Source organism: Schistocerca cancellata, unplaced genomic scaffold, assembly GCF_023864275.1.
Source record: "Schistocerca cancellata isolate TAMUIC-IGC-003103 unplaced genomic scaffold, iqSchCanc2.1 HiC_scaffold_1080, whole genome shotgun sequence".
Taxonomy (NCBI): domain Eukaryota; kingdom Metazoa; phylum Arthropoda; class Insecta; order Orthoptera; family Acrididae; genus Schistocerca; species Schistocerca cancellata.
The window spans coordinates 50521-62645 of record NW_026047079.1 but is presented as its reverse complement, the minus strand read 5'-3'; the positions used below and the strand labels follow the sequence as shown (position 1 = coordinate 62645).

Below are 12125 nucleotides of genomic sequence, written 5' to 3'. Positions count from 1 at the left end.
TCAGATTCTTGCCATATCAAACGGTCCCTTCATCACCGTAGTGCTACACAAAGCGTGCTGCGGCAGGCATCTATTCTTCATTGCAGAGCTGCAAACGTGGGTGAGCTCCACCTACTCTTCAGCACAGTCAAAACGGTAGGGCTCGTCCGGGATTTGAACCCGGGACCTCCTGCACCCAAAGCAGGAATCATACCCCTAGACCAACGAGCCACCTGCCAGTAGCAATGAAGCTAATCCCAAGCAGTCCAGCTCCGAGGAACACTAACTTCCATGTAAATCAGAAACAAAAGCGCTTTCTGAAGGCAGCGCTCACCACTGATGGGAAGAATATGAAAGGCAATGAATATAGAGTGAATAATTTCATCGCGCTCTGCAGATGAACAGACGGTGGTGTTTCACTTTCGTCATGTGCTTTCTCAGTGTCAAGGGAAGGCAAATGCACTAAACAAAAGAACATCGGGAATCCGAAACACCAACTCATAACGAAAAGATTGCGGAATATACTGCAAGCAAAACTTCCAGAAGACCACTCCTGAAGGCGTCGGTGCCTTAACAATTATTCCGTGCAGCAATGATCATCTAGGAAGAGCCAACTGTACGTGTCGCTCCACCACACAACTTTTTTTGATATTGTTTTACCTAAATTTCCATTACCTCTTCGTTACAAGAATACTGTGTGGTTTTCACCTGATCTGCTTCGTCCAGCAGCGATAGTAGTAAGTAAATCGACGACAGTTTCATTAAAAGTAGGTCAGACACAGAAATCGGAGTTACGTGTAGCTCATGTTATTACGCTTTCAAATGCAGTTCTCTGGCTGGGAGTAGTGGCGTACTCCTGTTATCCAAGCGTCTGGGAGGCCGTTGTTGTGGAAGAGATCTGGGAACAACTACAGATTCGGCCGTTTCATCAGCTCAGGAACGACCGCGACGCCCTCATCGAGCTTTGCAGATTGACCAGATAGCAGTGCGGAATTTTCGGCTAGTGGTGGCTCGGGGTTAAGAGAAATCGGGAGCAGTGAGCAAAACTACATCGGGAAACCGAAACAGACGACTCATAACGAAAAGATTGCTGAATGTACTGCAAAAGCAAAACTTCGAGAAGACGAACTCTGAAGCCGTCGGTGCCTTAACAATCATTCCGTGCAACAACGATAATCTGGCGAGAGCGAGGCGTGGTTGTAGCTCGACCACACAACACATTTTATATAATGTTCTACTTATTCTAAACTTGCGTTTCCAGATCATCAGTAAAATACTGTGTGATTTACACCTGGTTTCCTTCTTCCAAAAGGGATATTAAGAAGTACATCGACTGCAGCGTCATTGACGGTCGTGGGTCCGGGCGCCGGCGCGCCAGCGGTGGCCTGTCGGAGCTGCTGGTGCCTCCATGTAGAGGTACCGCTGAGCCCGGGCTCCTCGCCGCTAACGAAGTGATTGCTTTTGGTGACATCATTTGCAATAGCGACTGCGCGAATTGACGGTACCTCGTACGGAAAGAATGAGTAGCTGATGCTGCTGAGGACTCGGCCGCGAGCATTTCCGACGACTTCTTGGGCTCTCATTCGTGATGGCATTCAGACAGGCAAGGGTGCTGTCGATTGTTGCATACGAATGCGAAATACCTGCATTGTGCGTTTCCGTAAAGTGATTTTTACGCCAAAGTTGCGATCGTCCTACAAGTTGTGCAAGATGTGGAGCACAGAGCGTAGCAGTTTCCGTGGTGTAGCGGTTATCACGTCTGCCTAACACGCAGAAGGTCCCCGGTTCGATTCCGGGCGGAAACAATTTTTCGTCGCACTCAACAAACCCCTGAGCCCGGGCTCCTCGCCGCTAACGAAGTGATTGCTTTTGGTGACATCATTTGCAATAGCGACTGCGCGAATTGACGGTACCTCGTACGGAAAGAATGAGTAGCTGATGCTGCTGAGGACTCAGCCGCGAGCATTTCCGACGACTTCTTGGGCTCTCATTCGTGATGGCATTCAGACAGGCAAGGGTGCTGTCGATTGTTGCATACGAATGCGAAATACCTGCATTGTGCGTTTCCGCAAAGTGATTTTTACGCCAAAGTTGCGATCGTCCTACAAGTTGTGTCAGATGTGGAGCACAGAGCGTAGCAGTTTCCGTGGTGTAGCGGTTATCACGTCTGCCTAACACGCAGAAGGTCCCCGGTTCGATTCCGGGCGGAAACAATTTTTCGTCGCACTCAACAAGACCCTTGCTACAATCTCTACTGTGACCATTTAAATCAATTTCAAACGGCCCACCACCAGGGCTCAGATGATACATGAAACTCTTTCAGAACCGGCTACTTGGTTTTTGTGCTTACCTGGAGGGCTGGAAATGCGCGGAACAGCCGCCGGCATGACGGTAGTTGCCACACGTTTGCACAAAAAGCAAGGACTCGTCCGGAATTTGAACCCGGGACCTCCTGCACCCGAAGCAGGAATCATACCCCTAGACCAACGAGCCTGTTCGTAGCGTCTAAGCGCTGCACATGACTGACGCCTCCGTTCTTGGTATCACCATGCAGAGCTGCCGCTCACCCAGCGTTTTCCCTGGCTGTTGCGGTTTGATTGTTTTCATCGATGTCTTTTACAATAGCAACTTCTAGAATCGGAGGGAGCTCGTAGCCGATGCCTTTGCTTACGCAGGAAAAATCTGTTGCCACTACGGGTTTCTAGGTAGAACAGCCGCAGAGCCGTCGTTTCCGTGGTGTAGCGATTATCACGTCTGCTTTACACGCAGAAGGTCCCCGGTTCGATCCCGGGCGGAAACACGAGTTTTTTTAAACCCCTTTTCGGATTCCATTTCCGAGATAACGTCACGTCTGCGTATGCAGGGATAATAAATGTCGTGTGCTACACGGATATCGCGTCATTTTACTGTCAAATGCTCTTGCTCCCATAGTGTACAGGTATTCAGTAACTCAGAACGCTCGTAGCTCCATTCTGGCCGGCAAAGTTTATAATCCATTTCTTCAGGACTACTTCAAGTGCGCTTCATACTGGCTTTCCTGAGCTCACTGCACTCGCCTTGTCACAGCTCTGTTGAAGTGTGAACGTAACTAATAGTAGGTTTGTTTATAAATAAATAATCTGCTACCAGTCACGATTTTTTCTTTATTTTATTATTCGCACGACGCGTTTCGAGAAATAATTCTCATTTTCAAGTGCGTTTTTATGTGTGTTAAGCCATTTATTTTGATGTTGTCAGTGTGTGTGAGTCTGCTTCATTTTGTTGACTTTTACTGTAATACATAAGAAACGCGATTTTTAGTTGGGTATCAATTCTTTCTGTGAGGTTAGTGGCTAAAGTTTGAGAACAATTTGTACTTACAGTTTCCTAATGGTCCATTTGTGTAGAGTCTCACACACACTTAACATCTTACACAACTTGTACACTTTACACATCGAAAATATCTTATATGAACAAAACAGTTACAAAGATCTTCTTACATGTAGTTCACAGAGATAACATTATAGGTCTTCCTCAGATTATGATATGCTTTTGTACAGAGGTTATTTATCTTAACAATTTGGCTTATGAATTACTTATATTGATTTTACAGTTGTGCTTATTTCTATGTTTTACTATTTTTATTTAAGTATATTACCGAAACATCTGAAGAAATTAACTGATTCACATTCAAGTTTTTCATTTAATATTTTATCTTCATATTTTCTGTGATGTGAATATATCTCCAGTTCGTCAAGCAAATCCATTTTATGTCCTTTATTTATAATGGATCTAATCAGAGTAACTAATAGTGAGAAACTCTTAACTACGCTCAGTCTTGTATCCCACCCTTTGGTTGTTGTCGTCGCTAATCAGATGAAGGCAGACTGCTCCACGATTGAGGTTCGTCTCCACTCACGGTGCACATGTTCTGCAAAGACAACCTTTGTTTTCCGTTGCATGCAAGATTACTGTCGGCTCTTCTACAGCAATCGACCCATGTAATTTACTGGTGTCAGATTCTTGCCATATCAAACGGTCCCTTCATCACCGTAGTGCTACACAAAGCGTGCTGCGGCAGGCATCTATTCTTCATTGCAGAGCTGCAAACGTGGGTGAGCTCCACCTACTCTTCAGCACAGTCAAAACGGTAGGGCTCGTCCGGGATTTGAACCCGGGACCTCCTGCACCCAAAGCAGGAATCATACCCCTAGACCAACGAGCCACCTGCCAGTAGCAATGAAGCTAATCCCAAGCAGTCCAGCTCCGAGGAACACTAACTTCCATGTAAATCAGAAACAAAAGCGCTTTCTGAAGGCAGCGCTCACCACTGATGGGAAGAATATGAAAGGCAATGAATATAGAGTGAATAATTTCATCGCGCTCTGCAGATGAACAGACGGTGGTGTTTCACTTTCGTCATGTGCTTTCTCAGTGTCAAGGGAAGGCAAATGCACTAAACAAAAGAACATCGGGAATCCGAAACACCAACTCATAACGAAAAGATTGCGGAATATACTGCAAGCAAAACTTCCAGAAGACCACTCCTGAAGGCGTCGGTGCCTTAACAATTATTCCGTGCAGCAATGATCATCTAGGAACAGCCAACTGTACGTGTCGATCCACCACACAACTTTTTTTGATATTGTTTTACCTAAATTTCCATTACCTCTTCGTTACAAGAATACTGTGTGGTTTTCACCTGATCTGCTTCGTCCAGCAGCGATAGTAGTAAGTAAATCGACGACAGTTTCATTAAAAGTAGGTCAGACACAGAAATCGGAGTTACGTGTAGCTCATGTTATTACGCTTTCAAATGCAGTTCTCTGGCTGGGAGTAGTGGCGTACTCCTGTTATCCAAGCGTCTGGGAGGCCGTTGTTGTGGAAGAGATCTGGGAACAACTACAGATTCGGCCGTTTCATCAGCTCAGGAACGACCGCGACGCCCTCATCGAGCTTTGCAGATTGACCAGATAGCAGTGCGGAATTTTCGGCTAGTGGTGGCTCGGGGTTAAGAGAAATCGGGAGCAGTGAGCAAAACTACATCGGGAAACCGAAACAGACGACTCATAACGAAAAGATTGCTGAATGTACTGCAAAAGCAAAACTTCGAGAAGACGAACTCTGAAGCCGTCGGTGCCTTAACAATCATTCCGTGCAACAACGATAATCTGGCGAGAGCGAGGCGTGGTTGTAGCTCGACCACACAACACATTTTATATAATGTTCTACTTATTCTAAACTTGCGTTTCCAGATCATCAGTAAAATACTGTGTGATTTACACCTGGTTTCCTTCTTCCAAAAGCGATATTAAGAAGTACATCGACTGCAGCGTCATTGACGGTCGTGGGTCCGGGCGCCGGCGCGCCAGCGGTGGCCTGTCGGAGCTGCTGGTGCCTCCATGTAGAGGTACCGCTGAGCCCGGGCTCCTCGCCGCTTTTTTTTTTTTTTTTTTTTAAATGGACTTGTAGTCCGAGGTGATAGGTTACAATACAGCATCACCGGTCTGTTGCGGTCTAACTGTGTTGGTGGGCCAATAAATTTCCACTGTGCAGTGTCTTTGTCACTGCAATTCACTTTGGAGGTGTGGCGGTGGGACTTGTAGTCCCGTACCACCCTCTTACGGTGATAGTACTACATGAGTCAGGCAGAATTTATTGCCTAACATGGGCAGGTGCAGGTGTGGCGGTGCTAACGAAGTGATTGCTTTTGGTGACATCATTTGCAATAGCGACTGCGCGAATTGACGGTACCTCGTACGGAAAGAATGAGTAGCTGATGCTGCTGAGGACTCGGCCGCGAGCATTTCCGACGACTTCTTGGGCTCTCATTCGTGATGGCATTCAGACAGGCAAGGGTGCTGTCGATTGTTGCATACGAATGCGAAATACCTGCATTGTGCGTTTCCGCAAAGTGATTTTTACGCCAAAGTTGCGATCGTCCTACAAGTTGTGTCAGATGTGGAGCACAGAGCGTAGCAGTTTCCGTGGTGTAGCGGTTATCACGTCTGCCTAACACGCAGAAGGTCCCCGGTTCGATTCCGGGCGGAAACAATTTTTCGTCGCACTCAACAAGACCCTTGCTACAATCTCTACTGTGACCATTTAAATCAATTTCAAACGGCCCACCACCAGGGCTCAGATTGTAACGCCGGAAAAGCATATCCTCCTATTTCCATCTATTGTACTATTTTTTTTCCTTGCTTTGTTACCTCAAGATATGACATTTCTGTCTCTTTGTATATTGTAATTGTTTTACTATTTATATATTTATACATTTATGTCGATGTATAATTGGTTTGTTTCGTAAATATTATTTGTATTTTTACGCTGGGTCTTGCCTAGGGAAAACTGCTATCGAACGATTACGTCGATAGGTCGTGTGAAGAATCAAAGTGTGTAGGATCTTTGGTAGTGTTAACTCTGCCGCGTGGAGCGCGGGCTGAGAGAAGGAGTCTGGCGGGAGTAGCGAGTGGAGCAGGTGTGTTGTGTGACGCTCCCGCGAGTTGCCGCGCTTTCGGGGTTTGGCAGCATGTAATTGCGCTCGACTTGCGATGATAGTTTGTGACATGGTGTCGCGGACGGGAAACATTAACTAGCGCACATCAAGAGCCCGTTTCGTCTGGTGACCGTGTCGAGAAGAAGGCGCGCCAACATCCAGCTTCTGCAACAGCGACGGCCGACAATGAGTGACTGTCGCCACCCCCTCGATCGACGGCGTCAAACCTTCAATCAACCATCAAGGAAGACTGGAAGCAAGTAAAGTTTTAGAACTGTATGGCAGACCTCAGCTTTTCAAACTGTACCATTTTCGTAACTATAATAACAGCAACTTAGCATGAACCTTTGTTGCTCATTGTCCCAATTGCATTACCAAGCAGGGTCCCTTCCTTTTCCGGAATGAACCCGAGTGTCGTTGAAATTCAGACGCCAGCATTAAAGTAACATCATTTCACTGCTTTAATTTCAAAGTTCAGTTAGCTGGCTACAATATTCAGATTACACAAGCACAAATTAAGAGTGCGAGTTTTGTTATCGTATTTTAGCTTACCTGTGGCTGCAGCTCAGCTTGGTACGTACTAAATTTTACTATTGTTAATTGTTCAGAATCATTTAATTCAAGTTCAAAGTTAAATCTCTTATTTCTAAACTGCGTAGATTCAAGTAGCTTTTGAAGTGATTGTTGAGGTAGTCCAAGACTAACCGTGTTTTACTGAATTTCGATGTGCTTCAGAAAGAAAGCTCACTATTAACTTAAGTCACTAAATTAACTTTCGATTTTCCGGTTTTATTAATTCTTTTGCTAAATTAAGTCAGGGTGTAGCGAAATTTATTACTTCTGACAAACTTTCAGTTTTCACACTGCACGTGTCAACCTTCAGTTGCCACGCTTCTAGTGCTAATTATATGTGTAATAACCTTTCTTTTTCAGTTACTATAGTAATTGTCCTTAGGACTGGCGACCGTGATTTCCCCCAAATCTCAAATACCTAATTACCGCTAGTTAATTGTTAACGTAACGGCTGCACATTTACTTTCTTTATTAACTTTACCCCTTTTCAAAATTAATTTCCACCAGTTTCATTAGCACATTTCCTTTCATTTAGATGTAACCCTTTCCTCCCTCTTTACCGACAGGTTAACTTCGGTGACGATTGCTTTTCCAAAACTCCCATTAGGTACATGCGGTTTCATTTTTCACTGTCATTAAGGTCGGTAAGTGAGGGGGAGGTTACACGTGGCGACCTGGTGACAGGACAATCTTCAGATTTGAGGTTGTTCTGGACACGAATTTTGCATTGTGCAAATCTCGTAACAAAGTATTGGTTACATACAGGCCGTTACGTCAGCGAGAATAAGTAGTGGGAGTAATCCTAATTATATTTGAGATTTGGCATTTATATTGAAAATTATTAAAATGAGTGAACGCAACAATTGCCAAAATTTGGTAGACTTGGATACGGAACAATCGGTCGAACAGTGGGAAACGCGCACCGCGGTACCCATTGTTCAGGGGCAGGCGGCTAGCATGAAAGACGCGACCACCGAAACGCAACAAAGAGCAGAAATGGAATTCCAAACTTTAGAAAATGTTTCGGAATCGGAAGTGAAAGTCAAACCTGAATCCCTTTATGACGAATACGGGGGGACAATTAAAGAGGAAGCCGCTACTGAAGTGGAACCGGTAGTTTCCGGGAATTTAACTGATTTATTGAATGTTTTGATTAACGAAATCAAGAGTCAATCGGCCAAGCTAGACAAACAGAACAAAGCTATTAACGTTGTTAACAACAATGTTGGAGTTGTTAATACAAAAGTTGATAAAATCAAAGAAGATATTGTTGTAATTAATACCGAAATCGGTAATCTTAAACAGGAAATGATAGGCGTTCAGGCGGAAATTGCGAGCATAAATACTCGTTTTGATTCCGAAATTAGCAGAATCGAGAAAAGTGTAGGAGAAGCAGTTGCTCCGATCATCGAGAATAAGGTGACGGAACAAATTCAATTAGTGAAAAAAGAGGATCAACAGAAGGTGGAAACTTTAAAGGCTTTAGTGTCCGAAGTAGACACTAAAGTGAGGGAGCAGGCTAATACCTGCGAAGAGAAAAAGAGGGAAGTGGAAACGCTTGCGACAACCACTTGCCAAGTAATTACGAGAGTGTCGGAGTTAGAAAAGAAACTTGACGAAAAACAGAGCTATGTGCCAATCTGTGCACATAGTTCGGAATTGTTGACGAAAGAGGAGCGGTTCGACCCCTTGAAAAAAGGCGGTATACACGCGACGGATTTCATTAAAAATTGTGAAAGAGTTTTACCCAGATCATGGACTAATGAGAGAAAAATTAATGCGGTTATTGATGTGCTGGCTGGTGATGCCAAGCGTTGGGGCTTAAACCTCAAAATTACGAACCTGACTTTTGACGAGTTTAAAAATTTGTTTCTGGCTGAGTACTGGTCAGAGCAAAAACAGCAAAGTGTTTGGCGCGAATTTGTCGTATCGAGGCCTTTCGATGCGAATTCGCGCGGCTCGATGAAGGAGTTTTGTGAGGGCTGGATCCGCAAGTTGGAATATTTGCGTGATCGCCGCACGGAATCCGAAATAGTCTGGGAACTCTACAAAAATCTTCCAGATAATACAAAACGCTACGTAGGAAGCAATTACAGGACAATAAATGATTTCCTGGAAAGAGTGGAGGACGAGGACAATTGGCGCAATAATCGCGACAACGGGTACCACAGCAACCACAACAACGATAACCATGGGAATAATGCATACCGCAACCATGGCAGCAATAACAATAATGGTTCGGACCGTAATAACAATCGGTACAATGCAAATAATAACAGGAATGACGGAAACCAGTATCGTACTAACGTGATACGGGCTTCACAGAATTGTAATAACGCCAGAGGGTGTGAGCAGCCGCTTCAGCAGCATCCGGGGAGCGTATCTGCTGGGACGAGACAGGGAAACCATTAGCCGCGCCGGTGAGGGGCCGAGCGGGCGTGGAGAAATTTTGGCGGCCCAACAACAGGAGAAAACCCAGGTATCGTCATTATGAAAATTCCGTGTGGAATAATCAACGGCGGGAGAGTGTGCCAGTGTTAGGAGAAAGGAGTGCGCCCACAAGTAGTAGATCAGCTGTATACACGGCAGTAGAAAATACATTCACTGTCAGTGAGAACAATTTAAGTAGTGTTCCGGAAATCGATCATAAAGTGGCAGCTGTAATACCCACAGCGGAACTGGAGATTGAGTTTAATAATGATTCACAAGTGTTGAGAGAAGATCAGATGTCGGATAAAACGTCCGTCATCGAGCGAGGGGATGCAGAGAGGGATGAGGTCTGGTTAAGGCAGTTCGGTCGCTTATACGACGAACTAAGAGATTATAGGGGTCTGTATGGGAAAAGTGTTTATGGGGAGCGCGTGCAGGATTTGCCGCGTCTCGTCCCGCAGGAAGATAGTGTTTGTGAAGTGATAGAAAGTTCTGGCCCTAACCGGCAGACTTTACCAGAAATAGTTGATGTTAATGGGGAGCACGAGCAAGATTCGTCGTGTTTCGTCCCGCAGGAGTTAGATGTTGAAGTAGTAACGGAAAGTTCTGGCCCTAACCGGCAGACCTTACCGAAAGTTTCAGTGGTAGAAGTAACCGACCCATCCGACGCAAACATCCAGTTTAAACATTGCGAGAGTATTAAGGAGAAAGATTGCGAAAATTTTAGTGATAGCCGGACATGATTGGTAGAAAAGCACATAGATTACAACGTGTATGAGGTTAGAGCTGACATTATACGGTCAGACGATAGCAGTGTGGGTTGCGCAGATCTAGCGGAAGTAATTGCAGAAACTACTGGACACATTCCTCCAGGTAGATTGGCGGATGAGATTAATCTGACCAAAGTGGAATCAACGAAGGTGACGATTAATGAATTGATAGCAAAGCAACACTCAATAGTTGAAGAGTTACAGGAAAAGGTTTCGGTATTGGAGGCGAAGCTACAGAATAAGCCTCAGGACAAACGTGTTGAAATTAAAACTGTATGTGAACAGAGGCTGAAAAAGCCGCCAGATAAGCCGGATTTAGGATCAAAGCCGGATGGTTTTTTCTGGAATGACCTGGATATAGACGAGGATTTACTGTGAGAAAATAAAGAAACAGACGAGGACAAGTGTAGACAGATAGTAGTGTCTGTTAATATGCACGACCTACAACTAAACGTGTTGATTGACACCGGTGCAGAATTGAGTGCTGTATCTGGGAAAATATTTGAGTTACTGAAAGACAGACCCGGCATCATAGTTATGCCAGTAACAGGAGTGAAAATTATCGGTGCTACTGGGAAGGCCAGTAAACCGGTCACAAAACAGATTTTTGTCCATTTCGAGATATGTGGGGCACGATTTGAACAAGAGTTTGTCGTCGTGCCAGACTTAACTACGGAAGTAATTATCGGGTTAGATTGGCTATTAAAGTACCATGCAGTGATTAATTGCGAAAGCAAAACTTTGACATGTACGTCACAAGATAAAACGATAGTAGTTAGTTTTGACGAGGCAGGAGACGGTGTGCATAGGCAATACCAGCCTATACACATTGTTAACTGGCCGGATGACATTGACGTAGGAATGAATTTGAACTGCCGTAACGTGAGGAATTTCGGCATTGACAAAAGTGTAGAAAGTGAAGTGGAAGAGATAATCAAATTCCCTCCACGGATTGACATTAGTATTGGTGTGAAAAAAGATCGTTTGCGAGAAGTAATGAAGCTAAAAGCCGATGCTCTCATACGTCGTCATGACGCAAAAGCGCGTTTTGCTAAGTTTGCAATCGGAGTCTTAGTACTTGTAAAAGCTCATGAGAAATCGAGCGAGATAGACAATGAAATCTCTAAATTTAAGTTTGTTTATAATGGACCATATAAAGTCATTGGTATACCTCACACAAATGCTTATTGCTTAGAGTATCCAAGCTCTGGAAAACGATTAGGTATACGGAATATTGTAGACTTGAAATTGTACCAACCTAGGATCGATTAATACCACACAATGAGTAATTTGTACAGTATGTAAATATAGAGTGTAAGATTTAAGGATGTGCCATGTTACGATGCTTTTGCCTGACCTAGAGGTCATTAAAGAAGTTGTAATTAATAAGTAATTGATGTTGATTAAATTATTTAGGAGTTACTGAATATTAATCAATTTAAAAATCCAAGCTGCCAGTTTTCAGCTGAGTCACAGTAGATTAAGAAAAGTAAATATGCTTTTGTAACTAGCTGTCAGATTTCATGAATGTGTGTTTTTATTAGTCATTGCCGATGTACTTAGACGCTGTTTTAAGTTTCAGGCTAGTACATGCGTGTCATGATGGACAGTGTTGAGTTATCCGCTGTGATAGTGTTTATGGACTCCTTGAGATTACTCGGGAGTGAGTTTTTCCTAAAGAATTCAGTGAAACGGACGTTCTGGAAATGCCGTTAAAAGGGCGAGTGAGATCAAGCGTGCCGCACAGGCGGGCGCAACAATACTTGCGAGGCAAAGCCGCTGTCGGCTCCTGTGCCGCTGTCGGCTCTTGTGCCGCTGTCGGCATTCTTTGTACTTGCGGGTACGGAAGGCGGAATTGTTTTTCTTCCTGAACAGCTGATGTGAAAGAATTCTGT

The 12125-nt window shown here is 44.4% G+C and overlaps 7 non-coding genes across 7 annotated transcripts; 4 read left to right on the top strand and 3 right to left on the bottom strand.

Moving 5' to 3' along the window:
• Nucleotides 1–138: 138 nt before the first annotated feature.
• Trnap-ugg (transfer RNA proline (anticodon UGG)) lies at nt 139–210 on the bottom strand. The gene has a single exon. It is a non-coding gene; the product is annotated as a tRNA-Pro (tRNA).
• A 1501-nt stretch (nt 211–1711) lies between these two features.
• Trnav-aac (transfer RNA valine (anticodon AAC)) lies at nt 1712–1784 on the top strand. The gene has a single exon. It is a non-coding gene; the product is annotated as a tRNA-Val (tRNA).
• Nucleotides 1785–2119: 335 nt separating this feature from the next.
• Nucleotides 2120–2192, top strand: Trnav-aac (transfer RNA valine (anticodon AAC)). The gene has a single exon. It is a non-coding gene; the product is annotated as a tRNA-Val (tRNA).
• A 208-nt stretch (nt 2193–2400) lies between these two features.
• Trnap-cgg (transfer RNA proline (anticodon CGG)) lies at nt 2401–2472 on the bottom strand. The gene has a single exon. It is a non-coding gene; the product is annotated as a tRNA-Pro (tRNA).
• Nucleotides 2473–2706: 234 nt separating this feature from the next.
• On the top strand, nt 2707–2779 carry Trnav-uac (transfer RNA valine (anticodon UAC)). The gene has a single exon. It is a non-coding gene; the product is annotated as a tRNA-Val (tRNA).
• Nucleotides 2780–4111: 1332 nt separating this feature from the next.
• Trnap-ugg (transfer RNA proline (anticodon UGG)) lies at nt 4112–4183 on the bottom strand. The gene has a single exon. It is a non-coding gene; the product is annotated as a tRNA-Pro (tRNA).
• Nucleotides 4184–5939: 1756 nt separating this feature from the next.
• Nucleotides 5940–6012, top strand: Trnav-aac (transfer RNA valine (anticodon AAC)). Its single transcript has one exon. It is a non-coding gene; the product is annotated as a tRNA-Val (tRNA).
• Nucleotides 6013–12125: the final 6113 nt, after the last annotated feature.